This window comes from Acipenser ruthenus, chromosome 10 (assembly GCF_902713425.1).
Source record: "Acipenser ruthenus chromosome 10, fAciRut3.2 maternal haplotype, whole genome shotgun sequence".
In the NCBI taxonomy this organism is placed as follows: Eukaryota; Metazoa; Chordata; class Actinopteri; order Acipenseriformes; family Acipenseridae; genus Acipenser; species Acipenser ruthenus.
In genome coordinates, this window is record NC_081198.1 from 21,429,356 (window position 1) to 21,450,153 (window position 20,798).

General features: G+C 48.3%; 3 non-coding genes and 3 pseudogenes across 3 annotated transcripts; all 6 read right to left on the reverse strand.

The window, feature by feature from the left end:
- Positions 1 to 1,619: 1,619 nt before the first annotated feature.
- Positions 1,620 to 1,810, reverse strand: LOC131738334 (U2 spliceosomal RNA). The gene has a single exon (XR_009329898.1). It is a non-coding gene; the product is annotated as a U2 spliceosomal RNA (small nuclear RNA).
- Positions 1,811 to 2,409: 599 nt separating this feature from the next.
- LOC131738718 (U2 spliceosomal RNA) lies at positions 2,410 to 2,564 on the reverse strand (annotated as a pseudogene).
- A 6,679-nt stretch (positions 2,565 to 9,243) lies between these two features.
- Positions 9,244 to 9,385, reverse strand: LOC131738571 (U2 spliceosomal RNA; annotated as a pseudogene).
- A 599-nt stretch (positions 9,386 to 9,984) lies between these two features.
- LOC131738637 (U2 spliceosomal RNA) lies at positions 9,985 to 10,139 on the reverse strand (annotated as a pseudogene).
- A 3,766-nt stretch (positions 10,140 to 13,905) lies between these two features.
- Positions 13,906 to 14,096, reverse strand: LOC131738917 (U2 spliceosomal RNA). The gene has a single exon (XR_009330085.1). It is a non-coding gene; the product is annotated as a U2 spliceosomal RNA (small nuclear RNA).
- A 598-nt stretch (positions 14,097 to 14,694) lies between these two features.
- Positions 14,695 to 14,886, reverse strand: LOC131738428 (U2 spliceosomal RNA). The gene has a single exon (XR_009329955.1). It is a non-coding gene; the product is annotated as a U2 spliceosomal RNA (small nuclear RNA).
- Between the last annotated feature and the right edge of the window lie 5,912 nt (positions 14,887 to 20,798).

A 20,798-nucleotide genomic window follows, 5' to 3' on the forward strand; every position in this document is an offset into this window, starting at 1 on the left:
GGTGTCCTAATTCCCCACATTTCCTGCAGAGTTTTGGCATCCCATTATAGAATACCAGCCCTCTGTTGGGCCCTAACACTATGGAGTTTGGAATGTGGCGGACGCCTCCAATGCCCGATGGATCAACATTAAGGCGTACCAGCCACTTTCTGGCTCCTGTCCAAACCCCATCTTCATCTGTAATTTTCCTCCCTTCTGATGACACCCTCCCATAGCGGTTAAGCCATGTTGTAATATCATAGTCGCTAACAGCCTCATTGAAAAATTGGACAGTAACAACTTTCATTTCTCTGTCTGTCAGTGCATCCACACAAAATTCTTTGTATGGAGCGAGATATTTATTCTCCCCCCAAAAGGACCACATTTCTTGTAACTTTTGGGGGTTCCTAAAACTGACCTCAAACACTTCCTTAAGCCCTGGCAATTTCACCAAACAATTCAAGTCAGAAGGGGAAAAACCCATACCCCTCTGAAGAATGGTCCGGCTGAACTCCAGTCTCGTCAGTCCTGGTTCCGTTTCATCTTGCTTGTTTCTTGTGAAGCGCACCGCATTGTGCCTCCTGGTTTCCTGGGTTGGCCGGAACGCCATCCTTCAGCTGGCTCCTCCGATTGGGGTGGGAGAAGCCTCTGGACGTCCGGGTTGTCTCTCTCTACGGAAAAGAGACAACGTAAGCAGCAAATCTGGGCAGTTGAAGGAACTATTACTTTAGTCCCTGAGGAGATGGTCGCCTCGCAAGAGGGACCCCCTCCCCAGGTGAACGGTGTCCTTCCCTGGCGGAGTAGGGGGCGCTGCTTGGCACCGAGACCACGTAGGAAGAATCGTGGCTGTGACGCCTCCTCGGGGTCCGGGGCCGCCCTCTGCTCCTCCCAGATAGCGCCCTCTGCTGGGCGCCTGCTGCTCTCTCGGTCTGGATCTCGATTACAATCAAGGGCTGGGGATGAGGTCGTCTAGGTCATCAAAGGGTCCTCAAAGGTCGTCTGGATGGTAGGTCCTCCTTCTCTCTAACTCCAGGAACGTCTGGAAAAGCCGGAACCGCCTGAAAAAGAAAAAAACGGGAACCGCCTGAAAAAGAAAAAACTGCTCTCAACAGTCAACAAAATCTTGAAAGACCCTCGGCCTGGATTGGGCAAGCCAAAACCAGACTGAGCATTAGTCTTCCAAAAAGTTGCCGAGCTGAAGAAAGCCAGTCAAAAATAAAAAAAATTCTGTTCCTCCTCAACCGAACAAACCTCTCACAGACCCTCGGAGGGAGCGGGCAATGCCACTACCCTCTAAACCTTAGTCTTAGAAAGATTTATTCGAACTGAAGAGAAGCCAGAGTATATGGCTGGCTAAGAAGGACCTGGCATAGGGACATGTTCCACCACACTTGTCTGGTTAGCTGCATGCTCCCAGGAAACAAACTGCTGCTGTCTACATCATCACCACATGTGAATAAAAGAAAGAAAGACAGCAAGAAAGAAAGAGAGAAAGAAAAAGAAAGAAAGAAAGAGAGAAAGAAAAAAAAAGAAGTAAAACGGCGGGAAAACTTGCATCAACACTGGCACTCTCCCTCCAGCAGGGGTAGACAAAATGCTCACAGGAGAGATCCAGATCTGACTTTGACCAACGTTAGAGAAAGGTGTGCACCGTTCCCGGAGGTACTGCAATACCGGGCCGATGCGTGGAGTGGACGGAGCAAGCCCCTGTTCCATCTCCCGATTCCAAAAATCAATTTAATATATGGTCCAATGATAGGGGACGTATCAGATATTAAACTGATAAGAACAGATACTACACTTGATCTTAGCCAAAAGGCCGAGAAGCGATGGCGACTTGGCCCTTGCCCGGGGCCCCCCAGCCCGGACGGCACAGGGGGATTCAAAGGTGGGTGCAAAATTTCAAGCACAAGCAGACCCCAAAAAAACGGGCTGCTGCTTCCAGAGGGGAAATGTGCAATTTAAGCAGGAGAAAACAAAACAAAGCAAAAACACACACATAACACCAAAAACAAAACATAAACTGGCGGAGTGCGTCTTACAAATAGTCATGCCAAGCTGCTATGCTGTGCAAGCTGCCTTGGGTAACTACAACTGTGCCTCGCTGGCTGGCTGGCTTGCTAAGAAGGTCCTGGCATAGGGACATGTTCCACCACACTTGTCTGGTTAGCTGCATGCTCCCAGGAAACAACCTGCTGCTGTCTACATCATCACCACATGTGAATAAAAGAAAGAAAGACAGCAAGAAAGAAAGAGAGAAAGAAAGAGAGAAAGAGAGAAAGAAAGAGAGAAAGAAAGAAAGAGAGAAAGAAAAAAAAAAGAAGTAAAACGGCGGGAAAACTTGCATCAACACTGGCACTCTCCCTCCAGCAGGGGTAGACAAAATGCTCACAGGAGAGATCCAGATCTGACTTTGACCAACGTTAGAGAAAGGTGTGCACCGTTCCCGGAGGTACTGCAATACCGGGCCGATGCGTGGAGTGGACGGAGCAAGCCCCTGTTCCATCTCCCGATTCCAAAAATCAATTTAATATATGGTCCCCTGATAGGGGACGTATCAGATATTAATACTCTTTTATTGAGATTTTACATTTTTTTACATTTACACCCATTCGTTTTTTCATTCATTTTACATTTCTTTTAAAGATGACATTCATGCATACAGACATACATTTTGTTTTAAAAGCATTTAAAATACATTTAAAAACACCAAGACAATTGTGCTTTGTACATGGTTAAAACAGACACAGATTAAAATCAACATGAAAAAAACCTGTGCTGTTTTAAAAGTGACTGGAAAAAAAGAACCATCTATAAAAAACCAGTGCTTGTGAGGGCCGGGGAGTGCTCTCTAAAAAGGTTCAAAAGTGAACATAAAACTAGATCTAAAACAGGGACAGGGGAAAAGGGACAGTGTATAAAACAGTGAGTTAAAATTCTAAAATTTTAAAACACTTAAAATGTAACTTTTAATAGTTTACATTAAAAATCTTTTAGATACATAAAACAAAACAAAACAAAAATCAAATAAAACATTCAAAATAAATCAAATCAAAATCCATAAAACTGAAACAAAAAGACTACATAAAACCAGGGCACCGTTCAAAAACGGTCATGCCAGCTAAAAAGGGCGGAATGCTGGCATGACAAAATAAATAAAAGGCTTAGCGGTGCCCCGTAGTCCCGCTCCTAGGAGCTAGCGGTTCCAGTTTTTTCCCTTATTCCATCTTCACGTCCTGAAGTCCGGCGATCCTCCACTCCGCGCAGGCCTTGTCCTTCCCGAGGGTCCGGATGTCCAGAATTACAAAGTCCTTGATAAGAGTTTGTGCCCTTCTGGTCGTGGTGATAGTGTCTAGCTCCTGCTTGTGATAGACACAGACGTTACGGCCTTCCCACAGGATCTGCTTGACAACATTGATGACACGCCAAACGCACTTAGCTGTGCTGGTAGTGATTCCTCCCGCAGGCCCATAGAGCACAGTCTCAGCGGTCATCTTGGCCGTGTCAGCAAACCTGTTTAGGAAGACAGAGACAGAGAGCCAGACACTGCCAGCCACATCACACTCCCAGAAGATATGGGCTGGTGTTTCTCTCTTGCGGCACTTTGCATAGGGGCATGTTTCTACTTGGGCTAGTCCCCTCCTGAACATGAACGCTCGAGTGGGGAGTGCACTGTGGACGGTGTTCCATGCTATATCCTTCTGGACATTACTGAGGCAGCTGTGAGACACATTCTCCCAGATTTTTTGGCTTTGGGTGAGGGAGAAAGTAGCTACTTTTTCAATTTCCTGGGAACCGGCAAGATATTTAGTTACAACCTTGTATTCCCAGGAGGCCAATTTTGCTTTATCTAAGCCCAATTTATATATAGTGTCCCTTAAGGTTCTATAATACAATGGGGGGTCCCAGGAGTACGGCACGGTGTTATCAATAGTGCAGAGGCCCAAGGCCCTGAGACAGGTGGCAAAATAGAAACGATTCATGTAACATACCTTCCTGTCCAGGGCCTGGATGTTCTTGATAGTTTGCGTGAGCCCCTGCACTCGGGTGAGCTGCACAACGTCCGGGACCCCCTTACCTCCCTTCTTGTCGGCTTTACTCAGAGTGGCTCGCTTTACCCTCTCCATCTTGCTGCCCCAGATAAAGCGGTGGATAATGCGGTCCACCACTTTTTTGGTGGTCCTGTCTGGGGGAAAGATTTTTCCTACATAAGAGAGGATGGGGAACAGTATAGACTTGGTTATTAATACTCTACCCGTCATTGTTAAGGATCTTGTGCTCCATCCGCCAATCTTTTTACGGACCTGGTTAATGGCCGCCGTCCAGCTCTGGGCCCCCGAGCTATTGTTCTCGAAAATGAGGCCCAGAATCTTGATTTTGTCCTTTTTGACAGGGTACATGTCCGACAGTTCCCTATCTACCTGCCAATTTTTAGACACGTAGACTTCGCTCTTGGACTTATTAATCACTGCCCCGGTCGCCGTGCAGTACTTCTCAAGGATATTACTAATCCGAGGTACCGACGATGTGTTGGTGCAAATGAGTGACACATCGTCCATATATGCTGTTGTTTTGACCTGGACCCCGTTGGATCCAGGCAGCTGGAAACCAGTTATATTGGTATCCCTACGAATTGCCTGCAGGAGGGGTTCAATGCACACGACATATAGCAGTGGGGATAGTGGGCAACCCTGTCTGACCCCTGACTGGATAGATATTTTACCAGTCAGGTGCCTGTTCACCAAGACTCGGGTACTAATGTTTGTATATATGGTTTTAACCCACTCCCTAAGTCCAGGAGCGAATTTCATCTGGTCCATCACTTTGTACATATATTCATGGCTTACCCTATCGAACGCCTTCTCCTGGTCAAGGTTGAACAGGCAGAGGGGATGGTTCCGTTCTCTAGAATAAGCCAGAATGTCCCTTGTTAACATTAAAATATCCGTGATGGACCTCCCTGGGACGCCACAAGCCTGGTCAGGGCCAATGACCAAAGGGAGGTGTACTTGTAGCCGGAGCATCAGAGCTTTGGCTAGTATCTTGTAATCCACGCAAAGGAGGCTGATTGGGCGCCAATTCCGTAGATCTTTAACTTCCCCTTTCTTATGAAGGAGAGTAATTACACTCTCCCGCATAGAAGGGCCCAACCGCTTCTCCCTGTAGACCGCTCTGTAGACCTCCGCTAAATGGACTTTTAGCGTGTCCCAAAAAAGATGGTAATACTCACCCGGGATGCCATCTGGACCTGGCGTCTTACCGGTGTTCATGGTCTTAACCGCCTGGGTGAGCTCCTCCAGCGTGAGTTCTGGGTCCTTCTCCTCCTCCTCGTCGTCCCGCACTGAGTCAGGCTCCAACTGGCTCAGGAACCACTCTATCAGGGTGTCATCTGTAGCTTTGATGTTATACAGGTCCCTATAGAAGTTCTCTACCACTTTTTTCACTCCCTCACTATCCTCTACTATCCTCCCCCTGCTGTCGAGCATGGAGGACATCAAGTGCCGCTTCTCCCTCGTTTTCTGGAAGAAGAAGCGAGTACACTTTTCGTCTTCCTCCATTTTTTGCACTTTTGCATTGTGCATGACCTTTCGTTGTTCCTCCCTACAAAGCACTGAAAGATCTAGCTTGGTCTGGGCTATCTCGTCGCTTACAGGGAACCCCCGAAGCTGAAGCAGGCTCAGACGCTGGAGGGCAGCATTCAGGTATTTATATTTGGCCCTCCTTTCTTTTGCTTTCCTCTTGCCTGCTGCTATGAAATAACCCTTAGTTCTCATTTTGACCATCTCCCACCACTCTATAGGGGAGTTAAATAGGTCACGCAAAGTGGTCCACTCAACAAGCCTGCTCTTATAGGCTGCAGCTATGGAGGGGTCATCGAGTAAGGAGGTGTTTAATTTCCAGACCCCTGACCCCATCTGGGAGGTCTGAGGGACCTGCAATGTTACCTGCAGGAGCCTATGGTCAGAGAAGAAGACGGCCTGGGTGTCTACTGCCGTCTTCGTAAGGGAGCTGGTATGCAGGACGAGATCTATACGGGAGAAGGAGGTCCCAGATGAGCTCACCCAGGTAAAGGGAGGCACCAGGTCCTTACCTGCATCACACAGGGAGAAATCAGATATTACGGAGGACAAAACTCTACTAGAGCGGTCGTTGCGTGGCCTGCTCCGGTCTACGTCCCTCAGAGCACAATTGAAGTCACCTGACACGATGACGGGTACGTTCCCCAGCAGGAGTGGACGCAGCTGTGGAAAAAATTGAACTCTTTCGTTTTGGTTAGTGGGTGCGTAGACATTGACCAGTCTGAGGGGAGTGTTGTTGTATGTCACATCCACGCTCAGAATTCTACCAGGTTCTACCTCCCTGCTGCTGCGGGAGGTAATAAATGGGTTTTTAAACAGGATACCTACTCCGTCGGCTCTGGCTATGTTGGAGCCCGACCAGAAGGAGTCCCCCAGGGTCCAACTCTCCTTCAGGTCCCTATAATCAGGGCTCGACGAAATACCACACTCCTGCAGAAAGATGAGATCTGCTTTCAAGTTAGCTAGATAGTTTAGTACATCAAATCTTTTTTGTGTCTCCCTGATGCTCCTGACATTAACAGACACACATATCAGGGCCATCAGGGTAGCTAACAAGAAAAGGAGTCGCTGCGTCCACCCCATAGCGACTATGATTGGGAGGTCGGGACACTCTTCCTACTCTTAGCTCTACGCTTGCTTCGAGGGGGCTTGGGCTTATTTGCAACTCCCATCACCCCTGAGAAGGTACTCACTGCTGCCTCGTCCAAGAAGGCACCGTCTTTATATGCACAGTACGTAGAGTTGTTGGGGCTATTCAACTCCCCACAAGGTAAGTCTGGTGGAACTTGCTCAGGGCCCCTCGGAACGTGTGGGTCAGCTTTGTCCTGGGGGGGGTTATGACAGACAGCATTCTTTGGCTGTTACCGTCTGTTGAATTGGAGCTGTTAGCAGACTTCTGGCTTACCGCGTCCAGGGGTATTCCCATGTCCTCCAGTGCTGTATCTAGGAGGACCTCTAGGGGGCCCCTGGTTTTGCCCATACAAGGGAGGGGGTCAAGGATGCTTTGAAGGGAGGCCCTTCGCTTGAAGAGGGTCATTGCTACCGAGGTACTGCTGGTCAGGGAAGGTGTTGACCCCGACCTCTCCCTCGGTGCATTAGTGAACACCTCTTCTGCGAGGTGTGCTAGGGTTTGTGCCAACGACTGGGAAGGCTGGCTGGGGATGCCCTGGCTGGCTGCTACCTGCCCACTAGGCGGCAGTGTAGCCGTCCCACTCGCCTCCGTCTCTGCCTGCGAGGGCAAGACTGGGGACTTTGTGTGGACATTAGCTGGTTTTGGATCTATGGGGGCCACCTGCAACTTGCTGTCTTTGATCCTGATCTTCTTTCTTTTCCCCCCCTCGTCTCTACCCTTTCTTTTCCCCACCCTCTGCTGGTTCTTCACTCCCTTCCCCTCCTTCTCACTCTCACTTTCACTGTCGCTTTCGCTTTCCTCCCCCACGGACTCAATCCTTATGGCGTCATAACGAGAGCCGAGGGGGAGTGCTGGCGCTGAGAGGGCCCTACTCAGGGGGGTGCCGCTGCTGGGTCCGGGCTCCCTCCCTGCCTCGTGTTCTGCATCAGAGGAGCTACTGGAGGAGCTAGTGGAGTAGCTTTTGTACTCTCTCTCTGGGCTGGGGGAAGGGGTCCTCGTAAAATGGGACATGTCTCGGGGGCGGTGGGGTGAGGGGGGTGCTGGTGATGATGGTGGTGCTGGAGTCTGGGTCTTGGATACTGTTGGTGGTGATGTGGACTGATCTTTGTTAGTTGCTCCCTCTTCCTGCTCAGGCCTAGGCTTGTTCGTATTTGCCTTGCTGGCTCTGGCCATGTTGGCATAGGAAGAGGGGCAGTCCTTAAACAGGTGCCCCTTCTTTCCACACAAATTGCACTGCCTCTCTTCTCTGCAGTGGCTGGTCTCGTGGGGGGCGCCGCAGTTCCTGCACTTGACTACAGTACATGCGGCCGCCAGGTGTCCTAATTCCCCACATTTCCTGCAGAGTTTTGGCATCCCATTATAGAATACCAGCCCTCTGTTGGGCCCTAACACTATGGAGTTTGGAATGTGGCGGACGCCTCCAATGCCCGATGGATCAACATTAAGGCGTACCAGCCACTTTCTGGCTCCTGTCCAAACCCCATCTTCATCTGTAATTTTCCTCCCTTCTGATGACACCCTCCCATAGCGGTTAAGCCATGTTGTAATATCATAGTCGCTAACAGCCTCATTGAAAAATTGGACAGTAACAACTTTCATTTCTCTGTCTGTCAGTGCATCCACACAAAATTCTTTGTATGGAGCGAGATATTTATTCTCCCCCCAAAAGGACCACATTTCTTGTAACTTTTGGGGGTTCCTAAAACTGACCTCAAACACTTCCTTAAGCCCTGGCAATTTCACCAAACAATTCAAGTCAGAAGGGGAAAAACCCATACCCCTCTGAAGAATGGTCCGGCTGAACTCCAGTCTCGTCAGTCCTGGTTCCGTTTCCTCTTGCTGGGTCCTTGTGAAGCGCACCGCATTGTGCCTCCTAGTCTCCTGGGTTGGCCGGAACGCCATCCTTCAGCTGGCTCCTCCGATTGGGGTGGGAGAAGCCTCTGGACGTCCGGGTTGTCTCTCTCTACGGAAAAGAAACAACGTAAGCAGCAAATCTGGGCAGTTGAAGGAACTATTACTTTAGTCCCTGAGGAGATGGTCGCCTCGCAAGAGGGACCCCCTCCCCAGGTGAACGGTGTCCTTCCCTGGCGGAGTAGGGGGCGCTGCTTGGCACCGAGACCACGTAGGAAGAATCGTGGCTGTGACGCCTCCTCGGGGTCCGGGGCCGCCCTCTGCTCCTCCCAGATGGCACCCTCTGCTGGGCGCCTGCTGCTCTCTCGGTCTGGATCTCGATTACAATCAAGGGCTGGGGATGAGGTCGTCTAGGTCATTAAAGGGTTCTCAAAGGTCGTCTGGATGGTAGGTCCTCCTTCTCTCTAACTCCAGGAACGTCTGGAAAAGCCTGAAAAAGAAAAAAACTGGAACCGCCTGAAAAAGAAAAAACTGCTCTCAACAGTCAACAAAATCTTGAAAGACCCTCGGCCTGGATTGGGCAAGCCAAAACCAGACTGAGCATTAGTCTTCCAAAAAGTTGCCTAGCTGAAGAAAGCCAGTCAAAAATTAAAAAAAAATTCTGTTCCTCCTCACCCGAACAAACCTCTCACAGACCCTCGGAGGGAGCGGGCAATGCCACTACCCTCTAAGCCTTAGTCTTAGAAAGATCTATTCGAACTGAAGAGAAGCCAGAGTATATCAGATATTAAACTGATAAGAACAGATACTACACTTGATCTTAGCCAAAAGGCCGAGAAGCGATGGCGACTTGGCCCTTGCCCGGGGCCCCCCAGCCCGGACGGCACAGGTTGATTCAAAGGTGGGTGCAAAATTTCAAGCACAAGCAGACCCCCAAAAAACGGGCTGCTGCTTCCAGAGGGGAAATGTGCAATTTAAGCAGGAGAAAACAAAACAAAGCAAAAACACACACATAACACCAAAAACAAAACATAAACTGGCGGAGTGCGTCTTACAAATAGTCATGCCAAGCTGCTATGCTGTGCAAGGTGCCTTGGGTAACTACAACTGTGCCTCGCTGGCTGGCTGGCTTGCTAAGAAGGTCCTGGCATAGGGACATGTTCCACCACACTTGTCTGGTTAGCTGCATGCTCCCAGGAAACAACCTGCTGCTGTCTACATCATCACCACATGTGAATAAAAGAAAGAAAGACAGCAAGAAAGAAAGAGAGAAAGAAAGAGAGAAAGAGAGAAAGAAAGAGAGAAAGAAAGAAAGAGAGAAAGAAAAAAAAAAGAAGTAAAACGGCGGGAAAACTTGCATCAACACTGGCACTCTCCCTCCAGCAGGGGTAGACAAAATGCTCACAGGAGAGATCCAGATCTGACTTTGACCAACGTTAGAGAAAGGTGTGCACCGTTCCCGGAGGTACTGCAATACCGGGCCGATGCGTGGAGTGGACGGAGCAAGCCCCTGTTCCATCTCCCGATTCCAAAAATCAATTTAATATATGGTCCCCTGATAGGGGACGTATCAGATATTAATACTCTTTTATTGAGATTTTACATTTTTTACATTTACACCCATTCGTTTTTTTCATTCATTTTACATTTCTTTTAAAGAAGACATTCATGCATACAGACATACATTTTGTTTTAAAAGCATTTAAAATACATTTAAAAACACCAAGACAATTGTGCTTTGTACATGGTTAAAACAGACACAGATTAAAATCAACATGAAAAAAACCTGTGCTGTTTTAAAAGTGACTGGAAAAAAAGAACCATCTATAAAAAACCAGTGCTTGTGAGGGCCGGGGAGTGCTCTCTAAAAGGTTCAAAAGTGAACATAAAACTAGATCTAAAACAGGGACAGGGGAAAAGGGACAGTGTATAAAACAGTGAGTTAAAATTCTAAAATTTTAAAACACTTAAAATGTAACTTTTAATAGTTTACATTAAAAATCTTAAAGATACATAAAACAAAACAAAACAAAATCAAATAAAACATTCAACGTAAATCAAATAAAAGTCCATAAAACTGAAACAAAAGACTACATAAAACCAGGGCACCGTTGAAAAACGGTCATGCCAGCTAAAAAGGGCGGAATGCTGGCATGACAAAATAAATAAAAGGCTTAGCGGTGCCCCGTAGTCCCGCTCCTAGGAGCTAGCGGTTCCAGTTTTTTCCTTTATTCCATCTTCACGTCCTGAAGTCCGGCGATCCTCCACTCCGCGCAGGCCTTGTCCTTCCCGAGGGTCCGGATGTCCAGAATTACAAAGTCCTTGATAAGAGTTTGTGCCCTTCTGGTCGTGGTGATAGTGTCTAGCTCCTGCTTGTGATAGACACAGACGTTACGGCCTTCCCACAGGATCTGCTTGACAACATTGATGACACGCCAAACGCACTTAGCTGTGCTGGTAGTGATTCCTCCCGCAGGCCCATAGAGCACAGTCTCAGCGGTCATCTTGGCCGTGTCAGCAAACCTGTTTAGGAAGACAGAGACAGAGAGCCAGACACTGCCAGCCACATCACACTCCCAGAAGATATGGGCTGGTGTTTCTCTCTTGCGGCACTTTGCATAGGGGCATGTTTCTACTTGGGCTAGTCCCCTCCTGAACATGAACGCTCGAGTGGGGAGTGCACTGTGGACGGTGTTCCATGCTATATCCTTCTGGACATTACTGAGGCAGCTGTGAGACACATTCTCCCAGATTTTTTGGCTTTGGGTGAGGGAGAAAGTAGCTACTTTTTCAATTTCCTGGGAACCGGCAAGATATTTAGTTACAGCCTTGTATTCCCAGGAGGCCAATTTTGCTTTATCTAAGCCCAATTTATATATAGTGTCCCTTAAGGTTCTATAATACAATGGGGGGTCCCAGGAGTACGGCACGGTGTTATCAATAGTGCAGAGGCCCAAGGCCCTGAGACAGGTGGCAAAATAGAAACGATTCATGTAACATACCTTCCTGTCCAGGGCCTGGATGTTCTTGATAGTTTGCGTGAGCCCCTGCACTCGGGTGAGCTGCACAACGTCCGGGACCCCCTTACCTCCCTTCTTGTCGGCTTTACTCAGGGTGGCTCGTTTTACCCTCTCCATCTTGCTGCCCCAGATAAAGCGGTGGATAATGCGGTCCACCACTTTTTTGGTGGTCCTGTCTGGGGGAAAGATTTTTCCTACATAAGAGAGGATGGGGAACAGTATAGACTTGGTTATTAATACTCTACCCGTCATTGTTAAGGATCTTGTGCTCCATCCGCCAATCTTTTTACGGACCTGGTTAATGGCCGCCGTCCAGCTCTGGGCCCCCGAGCTATTGTTCTCGAAAATGAGGCCCAGAATCTTGATTTTGTCCTTTTTGACAGGGTACATGTCCGACAGTTCCCTATCTACCTGCCAATTTTTAGACACGTAGACTTCGCTCTTGGACTTATTAATCACTGCCCCGGTCGCCGTGCAGTACTTCCCAAGGATATTACTAATCCGAGGTACCGACGATGTGTTGGTGCAAATGAGTGACACATCGTCCATATATGCTGTTGTTTTGACCTGGACCCCGTTGGATCCAGGCAGCTGGAAACCAGTTATATTGGTATCCCTACGAATTGCCTGCAGGAGGGGTTCAATGCACACGACATATAGCAGTGGGGATAGTGGGCAACCCTGTCTGACCCCTGACTGGATAGATATTTTACCAGTCAGGTGCCTGTTCACCAAGACTCGGGTACTAATGTTTGTATAGATGGTTTTAACCCACCCCCTAAGTCCAGGAGCGAATTTCATCTGGTCCATCACTTTGTACATATATTCATGGCTTACCCTATCGAACGCCTTCTCCTGGTCAAGGTTGAACAGGCAGAGGGGATGGTTCCGTTCTCTAGAATAAGCCAGAATGTCCCTTGTTAACATTAAAATATCCGTGATGGACCTCCCTGGGACGCCACAAGCCTGGTCGGGGCCAATGACCAAAGGGAGGTGTACTTGTAGCCGGAGCATCAGAGCTTTGGCTAGTATCTTGTAATCCACGCAAAGGAGGCTGATTGGGCGCCAATTCCGTAGATCTTTAACTTCCCCTTTCTTATGAAGGAGAGTAATTACACTCTCCCGCATAGAAGGGCCCAACCGCTTCTCCCTGTAGACCGCTCTGTAGACCTCCGCTAAATGGACTTTTAGCGTGTCCCAAAAAAGATGGTAATACTCACCCGGGATGCCATCTGGACCTGGCGTCTTACCGGTGTTCATGGTCTTAACCGCCTGGGTGAGCTCCTCCAGCGTGAGTTCTGGGTCCTTCTCCTCCTCCTCCTCGTCCCGCACTGAGTCAGGCTCCAACTGGCTCAGGAACCACTCTATCAGGGTGTCATCTGTAGCTTTGATGTTATACAGGTCCCTATAGAAGTTCTCTACCACTTTTTTCACTCCCTCACTATCCTCTACTATCCTCCCCCTGCTGTCGAGCATGGAGGACATCAAGTGCCGCTTCTCCCTCGTTTTCTGGAAGAAGAAGCGAGTACACTTTTCGTCTTCCTCCATTTTTTGCACTTTTGCATTGTGCATGACCTTTCGTTGTTCCTCCCTACAAAGCACTGAAAGATCTAGCTTGGTCTGGGCTATCTCGTCGCTTACAGGGAACCCCCGAAGCTGAAGCAGGCTCAGACGATGGAGGGCAGCATTCAGGTATTTATATTTGGCCCTCCTTTCTTTTGCTTTCTTTTGCTGCAAAAGGCTGAGAAGCGATGGCGACTTGGCCCTTGCCCGGTGCCCCCCAGCCCGGACGGCACAGGGGGATTCAAAGGTGGGTGCAAAATTCCAAGCACAAACAGACCCCCAAAAAACGGGCTGCTGCTTCCAGAGGGGAAATGTGCAATTTAAGCAGGAGAAAACAAAACAAAGCAAAAACACACACATAACACCAAAAACAAAACATAAACTGGCGGAGTGCGTCTTACAAATAGTCATGCCAAGCTGCTATGCTGTGCAAGGTGCCTTGGGTAACTACAACTGTGCCTCGCTGGCTGGCTTGCTAAGAAGGTCCTGGCATAGGGACATGTTCCACCACACTTGTCTGGTTAGCTGCATGCTCCCAGGAAACAACCTGCTGCTGTCTACATCATCACCACATGTGAATAAAAGAAAGAAAGACAGCAAGAAAGAGAGAAAGAAAGAGAGAAAGAGAGAAAGAAAGAGAGAAAGAAAGAAAGAGAGAAAGAAAAAAAAAAGAAGTAAAACGGCGGGAAAACTTGCATCAACACTGGCACTCTCCCTCCAGCAGGGGTAGACAAAATGCTCACAGGAGAGATCCAGATCTGACTTTGACCAACGTTAGAGAAAGGTGTGCACCGTTCCCGGAGGTACTGCAATACCGGGCCGATGCGTGGAGTGGACGGAGCAAGCCCCTGTTCCATCTCCCGATTCCAAAAATCAATTTAATATATGGTCCCCTGATAGGGGACGTATCAGATATTAAACTGATAAGAACAGATACTACACTTGATCTTAGCCAAAAGGCCGAGAAGCGATGGCGACTTGGCCCTTGCCCGGGGCCCCCCAGCCCGGACGGCACAGGGGGATTCAAAGGTGGGTGCAAAATTCCAAGCACAAGCAGACCCCCAAAAAACGGGCTGCTGCTTCCAGAGGGGAAATGTGCAATTTAAGCAGGAGAAAACAAAACAAAGCAAAAACACACACATAACACCAAAAACAAAACATAAACTGGCGGAGTGCGTCTTACAAATAGTCATGCCAAGCTGCTATGCTGTGCAAGGTGCCTTGGGTAACTACAACTGTGCCTCGCTGGCTGGCTGGCTTGCTAAGAAGGTCCTGGCATAGGGACATGTTCCACCACACTTGTCTGGTTAGCTGCATGCTCCCAGGAAACAACCTGCTGCTGTCTACATCATCACCACATGTGAATAAAAGAAAGAAAGACAGCAAGAAAGAAAGAGAGAAAGAAAGAGAGAAAGAGAGAAAGAAAGAGAGAAAGAAAGAAAGAGAGAAAGAAAAAAAAAGAAGTAAAACGGCGGGAAAACTTGCATCAACACTGGCACTCTCCCTCCAGCAGGGGTAGACAAAATGCTCACAGGAGAGATCCAGATCTGACTTTGACCAACGTTAGAGAAAGGTGTGCACCATTCCCGGAGGTACTGCAATACCGGGCCGATGCGTGGAGTGGACGGAGCAAGCCCCTGTTCCATCTCCCGATTCCAAAAATCAATTTAATATATGGTCCCCTGATAGGGGACGTATCAGATATTAAACTGATAAGAACAGATTTTTTTTTTTTTTTTTTTTTTATTAATGGAAAAAAAATACACATACAAACACAACTCACAAAACACACTTAAACATCACAATACAAAAATAACTATAACCACTTATATACAACAAACTCATGAACTGAACCAACACATTACAATCCACTTATAAAAAAACACATTACATATCACATTACATCTCTCCCATATATGCAACAAATACAAAACATAATCACGCATACAATTCCATTTTTGAAACCTTTCTACAGGATAACATGTGCCCCTAACAATATGCCTATCCTACTTCTAATAAACAAGCAGCAAGATCTCATCCCACGCCAGTAGCCCACAGATCTCCACGTCTCCATTCCTCAAGCCTCCATCTTCTCTTCGCCTCTTGTCGGCCAAGTCGCAAAGCGTCCTTTAGGACATAGCTCTCCATCTGACTTAGTCCCATTTCAAGAACAGCCTGGGCAGGCAGGCTCACGCCCTTCACCACAAAACAGTTCCTTGCCTTCCAAATTGCATCACACAGACAGCGTATTAGGACCCACAGCATGCCCCACTGCACTTTGCTCAGTTTCTCTTGGTCTTTCTTCGGGCTCCCATACAGCACACGCTGCCTATGTATGGGCAGCTGTCCCCGGAACAAATCCAGGACGGAGCCTGCCTCACTCCACACCTTCCTCGCCTCCAGACATCCCCAGAGAACGTGACCGACCGTTTCTTCCTCTCCACACTTCTCTCTCGGGCATCTGGGTGACCTCCCCAGATTACATGCATGCATCACCGCTCGAACTGGCAATACATCGTGGGCTACCAACCAAGACAGATCTCGATGCTCGTTCATCAGGGCAGGATGGCTCGCATTCTGCCACACTTCTGGCGTCTCGTCTAACACAAGGCCATGAACCGGACACATATCCCCATTACCCTGCAGAAAGTTAAACAGAGATTTACCATTAGCCACAATTTCAGCCTTACATCCTTCCAGCCCCTTGGACATCACAAATCTTTTAAATAACGCATAATGATAGGGCAGATCAAAGGCTGTTGGCACAGACAAAGGCACGGACATCAACTTTAACTTCCTCAAATAGGAACTAATATAGAATCTCACAAAGCAGGCCCCTTTTGACACACCATTCAGACACATAGCAAAATGCAATGCACAAAACTTTGACATTAAAAACGTCTGGACATCTGGCAACCCTTTCCCCCCCTTTAATTTATCCTTCCCCACCACACTCCTCCTCACTCTCTCCCATTTCCCCTGCCAAAAAAACGAAACACAGCTCTGTTTAGCAGCGTTACCACATTCCTAGATGGTGGGAACACGACCGCCACATACAACAACAGTGGCAATATTACCCCCTTTACCACCATCACCCTCCCCTCCATCGTAAGCCTCCTCAGCCTCCAAAACCCTAGCTTTTTATTGACCCTACTTCCCACCTCCTCCCAGTTCTTACCCCCTGATCCATTAGCATCAAATTTCACCCCCAGAATCTTAATGCAGTCTTCCTTAACTTTTAATTTTATACTACCCCTCCCGTCCCATTTCCCGTAGAACATTGCCTCCGATTTCTCCTGGTTCAGTTTAGACCCAGACGCACGACAAAAAACATCAGCTTTCTCCAAAGTCCTCTGAATGGACAACTCATCCCGACAGAGGACATTGACATCATCCATATACAAGACACATTTAACCTCCTGCCCCCCACTCCCAGGAATAGTTAACCCTTTATACACTGGGTCCCTTCTCAAAGCTTGTGCCAGCGGCTCCATACAACAGATAAACAGGAGCGGAGATAACGGACAGCCCTGACGGACGCCACATCCCACACTAACTGGATTTGACAGACACCCATTTACCAATACCCTGCTATACACACCCTTATATAACAGGCCCACCCAGTCTAAAAACCTCTTTGCAAACCCCATTTTTCGCAGAACACCAAACATGAACTGATGCGAGACCCGATCATACGCCTTCTCAAGATCTAAATTTAGTACACATAATCGAATTCCCCTGTCTCTCGCATAACAGATGACATCTCTCATCAATACCAGGCTGTCCGTGATCTTCCTACCTGGAACGGCACAAGTTTGATCCGGGTGGATAACATCCCCCAGCACATCCCTCATACGTTGAGCCAACAATTTACTGAACAATTTAAAATCCTGGTTCAACAATGTAATTGGCCGCCAATTTTTCAGCTCAGCCTTATCCCCCTTTTTAAAAATCAATGTAATAATGCCCTCTCTAAATGAAGGTGGAAACTCCCCTCCCTCCTCCCCACACTCCCGAAACAAGGCCAACAGATCTGGTGCCACTAACTCCCAAAACTTTAAATAGAACTCCACAGGGAGTCCATCCCCCCCCGGTGTCTTGCCCAGCCTCACCCCCCTGACCACCTCATCTAACTCTTCCCTCGTAAACTCTTTGTCCAACTGCCCTCCATCCCCCACCTCCCGCTCCAAATGTCCTAACACCTCCTCCATAGCCCCCATTTCAATTTCTTTCCTTACACAAAGGCCCCCATAAAACTCCTCCACCACCCTCAACAGCCCCTCTGTAGTCTTAACTAAAGCCCCATCCCTCCCTTTCATAGAGTCTATAAATTTCCTCCCATCCAGCACCTTTTTAAAAAAATACCGACTACACTTTTCATTTTCCTCTAAATGCTTCTCTCTGCTTTTAAATAAGAGCCCCTTCACCCTCCTCTCTACCACCCCCTTCAGTCTCTTTTTCACTTCCCTGATCTCTTCACTAAAGTCCAGCCCTGCATTGTACAATTTAGTTAAACTCTCCAGCTCCTTGAACAAAACCTTCTCCTGCCTTCTCTCCCTCTCTGCCTTCCTCCTCCCCGCCCAAATAAAGAAATGTTTTGTTTTCTCCTTCACCAGATCCCACCACTCTGCCTGGGACCCACAAAGGTCCTTTAAGGACAGCCACTGGCCATACCGCTCTCTAAATACCTCACACACCCAATCATCCTCCAACAACTCGCAATTTAACTTCCACACACCCCTCCCTACATCCACACAACCTGTAAGGTCAAAAGCAGCTTTCAGCGCACAGTGGTCAGAGAAAAACATTGGCACCAGCACACACTCCTCGCACTCCACCCTCTGTGAGACAAACACAAAATCAATCCTGGACGCCTGGGTCCCATCCCCTTTCACCCAAGTGAAACCTCTTTCCCCCACATTGTTCACTTTAAAACAGTCCACTAGTCGAAAGTCCTCCACTATTTCTTTTAGCATTTTACTAGATTTATCCAGCGTGAACCCCTTCTTTCTCTCTCGCCTATCCTCCATTGTTAACCCACAATTAAAATCCCCTGCTACAATAACCGGCCTGCTCCTCACTAATTTAACCCTTAAATCTTCAAATAAACTAGCCCTCCCCTCCACCTCTGGCGGAGCATACACATTAATTAAGCTAAAACTTTTCCCAAAAAATTCCGCCTCCACCTCCAGCACCCTACCTTTTTCAATCACTCTATGATCTTTAATCATAACCCCCTTATTTTTAATCAAAATTGCTACCCCATCTGATTTATTTTCATTTGATCCGGACCACACAGATGGCCCATAACCCCACCTCCCCTCATAAGTACTATAGTCCTCCAACCCAGGGATACCACACTCTTGCAAACACAAAATATCACACTGTATCCCACTCAAATATGACAACACCAACGTACACCTATCACTACTTTTAATACTCCTAACATTTATAGTAACCACACTCAGAGCCATTGCAAAACAAGCTAACAGCCATACACATACAGAATCCTGCATCAGGATATTTTTAAAAGGGGCTCCTCCCCCTCCCCCTCCTGGCCAGTTACCACAAATTCCTCCCTCATACTTACCTCACCCGAGGAAAACACTACGACCCCCTCCAGATCCAGGAACGGCTCTCCCCCATTCTTCTCCGCACCACCATCCCCTCTATAGTCACCCCTAGAGGAAACGACTGAACTGGGGGATGAAAAAAACTCCTGTCCTACTCCCCCACTTCCCTGCTTCTTTTTCTTCTTCCCCTTCTTCCTCCCCTCCACCCTCACAAACCCATCCCCCTCCTCACTATGTAACTTCCTTTTCCCTGGAGTCCACTCTTGATCCATATCCTCTGAGTTACCATCCTCCTCCTCCTCCCGTCCTGTTCCCTCAACACTAGCCTCATCCCGCTCCCGCTTTGCACACGGAATACCGCCCCCTCCATCATCCTCCACAGAGCTTACCACCCCACTCCCCCTATACACCTCCTCCCTGCTCCTTCCACTGGACCCCTCCCCTGGGTCCTCGCTCTCCTCCTCTGATGGGGACACCATCAAATCTTCCTCCAGAACAGATCCCTGCTGATCACTTCCCCCCTCCCCCTGTGCCTCCCCCTCCCTCCCCTCCTCCCTCACCTCCCCTCTATTCTCCTCCCTCTCACCCCCCTTCTCCTGCTGCTCACTTCCCCCTTTCTGCCTCCCCTCACCCTCCTCCTCCTCCTTCTCCTCCTCACTCTCTTCTCCCTCCTCATACCTCTTAGCCCTATTGGCAAAGGATCTAGGACAATTCATGAAAAAGTGTGTCTCACTCCCACACAGATTACACTTCCTCTGAACTTCACATTCCCTAGCCATGTGCCCCTCCTCTTTACACACATTACACACCACTCTCTTACACACCACCGCTAAGTGCCCCACACCTCCACACTTCCGACACACCTTAGGCTGGCCGAAATAATGCACATACCCCCTGTCAGCACCAAGTGCAATGTCAGAAGGTATGTGCAGAAACCCATCATATGTCCCTAAGCCTCTCCACAGCTCACACACCACCCTCCATGCCCCAGTCCACACCCCATCATCATCCCTCACTTTTATAGCCTCCCCCTTCACATGGCAATACCTCCTCAACCAAGTGCACACGTCCTGTCCCTTCACCATCTCTGAGCCCATTCTCACAATCACAACCCTTCGTGCATTATTTGTCAGTTTCTCCAAACTCAACTTCTTAATCAGATCATGTCCCCTTAGGTTATGAAACCTGCTCACACACTCCATCATACCCGCTTCAGACATAAAACTTACATCCCATTGGCCTCCTTTCCCTGTCGTAATAATACAGTTTAAATCAATAGGCCTAAACCCCAACACCTTCTGTACAACCCCTCTGGAAAACTCAAGCCTATTCAAAAACAACTTCTCCTCCCCCTGCTTCGACTCATTTATAGAGAACCTAACACAATTTAAACGGCGTCCCCCAACCCTTGGACCCGCCTTTCCAATAATTTAAGAAGCAATAGAAATATTGAAAAAAACACCCAAAAAGGCAAAAGAAAATACTTAACTAGAAAGCAGATAAGGTGCCCTCAAAGGGTCCCCCTTACCTGCTAAGCAACACTGGCTCCTGGTCTTCCCTCCTTCGTCCACCACCTCAGCTACCAGCAACCAATATTGCCACCGTTTACCGTTACCGTTTACCGTTTACCGTTTACCGTTACCGTACCTTACCTTACCTATCGCTTCCAAATCAAGCTGCGGTCAAGCCACACACTTGATCTTAGCCAAAAGGCCGAGAAGCGATGGCGACTTGGCCCTTGCCCGGGGCCCCCCAGCCCGGACGGCACAGGGGGATTCAAAAGGTGGGTGCAAAATTTCAAGCACAAGCAGACCCCAAAAAAACGGGCTGCTGCTTCCAGAGGGGAAATGTGCAATTTAAGCAGGAGAAAACAAAACAAAGCAAAAACACACACATAACACCAAAAACAAAACATAAACTGGCGGAGTGCGTCTTACAAATAGTCATGCCAAGCTGCTATGCTGTGCAAGGTGCCTTGGGTAACTACAACTGTGCCTCGCTGGCTGGCTTGCTAAGAAGGTCCTGGCATAGGGACATGTTCCACCACACTTGTCTGGTTAGCTGCATGCTCCCAGGAAACAACCTGCTGCTGTCTACATCA